Source organism: Aristolochia californica, unplaced genomic scaffold (genome assembly GCF_029961685.1).
Source record: "Aristolochia californica isolate CCGP_79_NKW_82.1479 unplaced genomic scaffold, dmAriCali1.0.hap1 SCAF_2, whole genome shotgun sequence".
Taxonomy (NCBI): Eukaryota; Viridiplantae; Streptophyta; class Magnoliopsida; order Piperales; family Aristolochiaceae; genus Aristolochia; species Aristolochia californica.
Genome location: NW_027181881.1, coordinates 38,428,240 through 38,435,062, shown reverse-complemented (window position 1 = coordinate 38,435,062; position 6,823 = coordinate 38,428,240). Strand labels below are relative to the sequence as shown.

Sequence of the window (6,823 nt, the reverse complement as noted above, 5' to 3'; positions counted from 1 at the left end):
ACAAGCAACAGATAAGAGGATACTCTCAAAGAGAAAAGCAGAAGAAACCTCAGTATCATGACCAACATCTGTCACCAATCCTGCCCTAATCTTTATTCCCAACCCTGCATCACAAAGGGTTTCAAAGTTCCGCAGAGGACTCCCCTCCTAGGGGTAACCAGCCATGGGAAGACACTTCATAAAGGACTTCTTCTATCAGTTAGACCTAAAGCTTTCAACGACGGGCTGCTCTTGCTCTCCATGCCCCCTCCTCGAGATTTGTCCGTTATAATTCCTACCAGGTACTTCTTCTTCTTCTAAGAGAGAGATTCCGCAGTCTGCATTTGACCCAGTAATCTGAACTGGGTTTCAGATTTCGGATTCAATTTTAGCTTCTTTAACAAAAACGATTCTAGTTTAATTTTGTAGTCTGTTAGTGAACTTGGCTGGAAGATAAAATCGTGGACGAATGTTGTTGAAGCTTTTTTTTTTTTCCTACTATCTCTGTGGTGCTCATTGCTTTCTATCTTTTCATCATTGTTGATTGCAAGTGGTTTGCTTCTGTTTGTCTACTGGCTGGCCAATTTTGTTGTACCGGACATGATTTCAAGAGGTTCGCAAATGGAAGACAAGAGTGAAGACAAATGAGGCAGGAAACGAATCTCATCAAAGATGATATCGGCAGCAGAGGCGACAGATTCACTTCAGCCTCACCAAGTTTAACGACCAACAAACGCAATCGAAAGAAAATATCCAACTTGAATTGATTAATGTACTTAACGATAGTAGTGGACTGTGCTGTCATCCATTGAATTGTGTTGTTGCAGCTTTCATTTCTTTGGTATCATTCTTTGAATTTGGATCTTTCTTTGGGGACGGAGCACGTTCCAGTAAAACGTTATTTACAATATAAATCATAATCCCATTAAAAACGAAGTATTATGTTGGGTCTCACCAAAGATTTATGCTAAAAAAGAATAGTCCATTCTTCCTCATCCAAAGCACGTCACTGGTGTCTCCTTTTGAGGGCTTCCATCGTGGCTTTGAGATTGAGGAAGATTTCCCACAACGCAAAGTTAGGGAAAAATCCCCCAGCATTCTGCCAGGAGGAGAAATTCTAGGGGGGAAGCCTTATCACCACACTTGTTGAGTTTTTGGAAGACTTGAGGGAGGACATCTCCATTGCTAGAAATGGCAAATGCTTCAAAAGGTTTTACTGCATATACATATACAGTAGAATTGTTTATTTCGCGTCTTATCCAACAACAAAGTTTGTGGTAGGATGGTGTTTGTTCTACAAGGGCGTGGAACATTAACCATTCATTTCCTAAGACTTGATGGAGGACATCTCCTTTGCCAGAAATGGCAAATGCTTCAAGAGGGTTTACTGCGTATACATATACGATAAAATTGTCTATTTTATGTCTTGTTCGACAACGAAGTTTGTAGTAGGATGATGTTTGTTTTACAGGGGTGTGGAGTATTAACCATTCATTTCACTTTTTTTCTTTGAATGAGTTCTTTCATTCTTATGGGAGTCTATTTTAAGAAAACTTACACATAATTTTCGTGTCCATCTACACTAAACAAACACAAGGTTGTTGTGCTAAAAATGGGTGTATTCAATTTTTTATTCCGATAAGAGTTTTTAAAATTTGTACATGGATAGGTTGGAATGAGTGCTTTCTTTTTTTTTAGTTTTAAAAATAATTTTAACTTTCTTTTGGGTATATTTTTCCAATCCTTCCTCAATTAAGTATAAGAAATGAATCTTTCCTACGGAGTGATCCGAGCGAGAGGATGACAATGCAGATTTGTAGCGACAACTGAAGAGCAGGGGAGTATTTGATCTGGTAGCAGAAGAAGATGACAAGAAGGGTTGGCAACTTTTGGCAAGAAGAAGAAGATGAGGGAAAAACCAAGCTTGGAGGTAAAATCAAAGTCATTTCACTATGAAAGTTTTATTGCCAAAATAGAGAAACATGGTCAAGATATCCATAAGAACATCAATATTTCTTTCTTCCTTGAGGCTATGAAATTCTTCTTTATAAAGGATAATCGGTGAAAGTTGGTGGCTACATCTCTGGCTCTAGAACCACAAGCACCTATACCATTTGCATCATGCAACTCTTGAAACAAGACCATGTGCTCCACTTGACTAGAGTTCAACCATTGGGGCACATCCATTCACCCCCCCCCATGCCTCATCCTAAATTTTTTGACAAATGGGCATTGAAATATGACCAACTGTCTTGTGGCTATGGTCAATTGGAACCTATACAATTGAGAAAGAAGAAGCTCATTGACCCCTTTAAGTACCCAGATTTTCATGTCCCCCTCGCATGGTTAGTAAATAAAGAAAACTTTCATAAAAATGACATAAAATTATAATTATGCAAGTTGGTGTATATCCTCTTATGTCTTTTTCTTTTTGAAGAATGTAGCCTTAAGGACATTGTAGTCATTGTAAACACTATAGCCTCAAGGTATGGGGTAGAACATTCAAGTCTCTTCCTCATGGATTAAATTCCTCCATATACCTCTGTCTCTTTTTCTTCTCTCTCCCTTGATTTCTTCCATCCTCTCTCCCAAGAGTTAGAGTCCCTCTCTTCTATCCTTCCCTTGAGATCTCTTGTGTTTATGTGTTGGCCTTAGGAATCAACATAGTATCAGAGTAGACAAAGATCTGATATGGAAAAGGAGAAAAAAATAGAGAAGAAATGAAGGAAGAAGAAGAAGAAAAAGAAATAAAATAAAATAAATGGGGTTTATCATTTTTTCCCTTTAGTCCTCTTTCCCAATTATTTTTTTCCATTAGATTTTATACTCTCTTACCATAACTTTAAGTTGAAGAGCAAATATGAAAGAGTCTTACGTGGTTCTCACAATAAGAAGTCTTACAGAGCCAAAATTATTATGGAAGCAGGTCTCACAGAAGAGTTTCTGTTTAAAGGTGTTTTAGTTATGTTAGTCTTCTATTTATGTTGAGTTATTCAATTATCCTAGGACTTATCTTTAAGTGTTAAAGTTTGGGTGTAATTGGGACAAGGGTTGTTTAATTGTAATTGGACTCTACTACTTTCCTCTATTATAAATAGGGGTTCATATACTCTGATTACGTCAAGTCAATGAAGTTTTTCTCTTTTCCATAAATTCAACACTTTCATATAGAAAATTATATCTTTGGAAAGATATTTGAGTTTAGTTTCCAGTTCAAAAAGAGTTTATTCAATCAAAGTTTTTAACAAAGAGAAATAGATATCTGAAGCAGAAAAGTTTTGAGTGACAACAGAAAGCCTCAACTTTCTAAACATTTTTTACCAACATTACTAAAAATTTATATTGAGAATCATATGGCAAAAGAAATATATGTGAGTCTACTTTATATCCCAATAAACCGTTTCTCAATTTGATCTTTCCAAAGAGAGATATCCGCATTTGAAGAATCAAAAGTTATGATGGTATCCTGTTTTGTGCGAAAAACTAACTTTAAACCAAATTGTTCGCTTCAATTTTTGAGTTGCTAATGTTGGTTAACTTTTTTATTTGTTTTCAAACTGTATTAAAGATTTTGCTAACTTGAGTATCTTTTCTTCATTAAAATTTTCCTTTATTTGATCTAACACTACATTTGTTTCCTTAAGAGAAATCTTTCCTTATATGAGTTTAGTTTCATTTTTAACAAAGTCTGAATTTTTTTATTTAGAAAGTTTTGTTTCATCATTCTAAATTTCAAATATTAGTGTCCTAAATCTCTCTTATTCCATAATTTGTCTCTTGAATATTTTCTTTCAAAATTGGTGTAGTTGTGTTAAAAAGTAATTGTATGAGATGTTTATGTTTAAAAGTTTTCCATTATCACATTCCATTTCAGGATTCCATAATATTAAAGTCTTCAACTTAGAGTGTAAAAAAGAATAGAGAGAGAGAGAGAGAAAGAAAGAGAGAGAGAGAGAGAGAGAGAGAGAGAGAGAGAGAGAGAGAGAGAGAGAGAGAGAGAGAGAGAGAGAGAGAGAGAGAGATGGACACGTAGGGAAGAGAAGAGGAGTGAATTAGTGATTTGAAATATATCCAAACCCTCCCCCTAAACCTTTGAGAGTACATAAATTACAAGTATACCCTTCACCCTAGAAAGAGTGAAGAAGAAAAAAATATAAGATATTTACAATAATGACACCTAAGCTTGTCTATGTCTTTCAATACTCCCCACAAGATGGTGGTGAAAAAACATTGTATAACCCCGACTTGGTACATGCAATGGAGATAATCTTGAACTTGAATGACTTTGTGAACATATCGGCAAGTGGTCTTTGAGTTGAGACATGTTTAAGACTTATGATTCCTACTTGCAACTTTTCTCTCTCAGTGATAGTCCACCTTGATATGCTTAGTTCTCTCATAAAAAAACTAGGTTGGAGGCAATGTGGATCGTTGCTTGATTATTACAATAGAGTTTCATGGGGCCTTCTTTGTGGAATCCCAATTCTACTAGAAGAGATCTAATCCATATAAGCTCACTTAATGCATGTGTTATGGTTTTGTATTATGCTTTTGCACTATACCTTGTAACCATATTTTGTTTTTTACTCCTTCATGCAATAAGGTTGCCACCAATTAAAGTACAATATCCTGAAGTAGATTTTCTATCATCTGAAGATCCAACCCATTCCGAATCAGAAAAGCTTTCAATATTGAGATGACCATGACACTTTATATAAGAGCCCTTGTCCTGGTGCCTTTTTCAAGTACATGAGAATCCTCTCCAATGCCTGCCAATGAAACATCTAAGGTTTATGCATATACTGACTGACCACACTAACAACAAAAGAAATATCTGGTTTAGTTACAGTGAGATATATAAGCTTGCCAACTAGCCTCTGGTACTTACCCACATCGACTTCTTCTCCCGTGCCAACACGTATTTTTTTATTAGTCCCCATAGGTGTGTCAGCAGGGCAACATCCCATCATTCATGTTTCTTCAAGCAAGCCAAGAACATATTTTCCCTAAAAGATAAAATAATACCATGCTTGGATTGAAGAACTTCAATATCGAAAAAGTACTTGAGGAATCTCAAGTCTTTCATCTTGAATTCATTGCATATCTTGTTTTTTACTAGACTGATACTATCTGTATCATTACCCGTCAAAATAATTTCATCCACATATACAACAAGTAGTACGACTCCTTTCTCAATATGTATGATAAATACAGAAAGGTCCACATAGCACCTTGTAAACCCAAATCGAATCATTGTTTGACTAAACTTGTTAAACCAGGCCCGTGGAGATTGTTTTAGACCATATAATGATTTTTTAAAGAGATAGACCACCTCCCCCTCCACCACATATCCATGTGTTTGTTGCATATAAATTTTCTTCTTAGTATCGCCATTGAGGAAGACATTCTTTACATATACCTGGAAGACCGACGGTCGAGAATTAACAGGGAGAGATAATAATAGACACATGGAGTTGAGCTCAATCCCATTGGGTATTTCCTTTAGCCACAAGGCGGGCTTTAAGGTAGGCCACTGTGTCATTCGGATTTTTTTTTTATAGTGACCCATTTACAGCCCGCCATCTTTTTTCCTGATGGTAGGGAAACAAGGCACAACGTTGGATTCTTGTAAAGAGTTGTCATTTCTTCTTCTATGACTGCTTTCCATCCTAGATTCTGTAGGACCTCTTGATAATGTAGAATTTAGGATCCCATGCGAAGAAATTTAGATCGATAAGGAAGAAGAAGAAGAAGAGAGAAAGGAGATGAAAAGAAGAAGAACATAGAAGGAGATAGTTTGGATTAAGGGAAGAAGGGTTTGCGTCAAATAAGAAAGAGGAAAGCTGGACGAATTTATGGAAGAAGAGGAGAGGGCTTTAATGCTCTACCTCTTAGCCAGTGCTTTTATTTATAGTTTTACAATGCCCTTAGGGCTACAACTTGATAAAACAAAAGATATAAAAGGAACACATATTTACATCTCTATGCCATCTTTATGGAAAATACCATATTTTACACATATGCCACTACTTTGATGTGTGGGCTTCTTGTCTTGAGCTTGTGGGCTTGAGCCTATCTTCCAACACTCCCCCTCAAGCTAGAGGAGAAAAGACACCATAAATACCTAGCTTGCCACATATAAAAGATAAGATTTTAACTGTAACTAATTTAGTGAGAATATCAGCTACTTGCTCTTGAGACGAAACATGTTTGAGGGAGATTATTCCTGCTTATAAAGTGACAATCCACCTCAATATGTTTAGTTCTTTCATGGAAGATTGGATTTGAAGTAATATGAAGGGCTGCTTGGTTATCACAATGAAGACCCATGAAACTTTTTTATAAAATCCTAATTCGGTAAGAAGGGTCCTAATCCATAATAGTTCACTAACTATATGGGCCATAACTTTGTATTCTGCTTCGGCGCTAGATCTTTCAACCATATTTTGCTTCTTACTTTTCCATGTAACCAAGTTCCCTCCAACAAGAGTACAATATCCTAAAGTAGATTTCCTATCATCAGGTGATCCATCCCAATCTGCATCAGAGAAGCCTTCTATGTTGAAGTGCCCATGTTTTTTATACAACAATCCTCTTCCCGAAGCTCCTTTTAGGTATCGTAATATTTTCTCTAAGGCCTGCCAGTGGGTAATTTGTGGTTCGTGCATGAATTAACTCACCACATTTACAACATATGATATGTCTGGCCTAGTTACTGTGAGATAGATTAGTTTTCCCACAAGTCTTTGATATTTACTGATATCAATATCACCTCCAGTCATGGCACACAATTTTACATTTGTATCCATAGATGTGTCAACTGGTCGACAACCCTTCATTCCTG

At 36.3% G+C, this 6,823-nt stretch overlaps 1 long non-coding RNA gene across 1 annotated transcript; it reads left to right on the top strand.

Annotated features, from left to right (window-relative positions):
• On the top strand, nt 1-843 carry LOC137957192 (uncharacterized). Its single transcript, XR_011113320.1, has 2 exons — nt 1-281; nt 531-843. It is a non-coding gene; the product is annotated as an uncharacterized lncRNA (long non-coding RNA).
• The last annotated feature ends 5,980 nt before the right edge of the window (nt 844-6,823 follow it).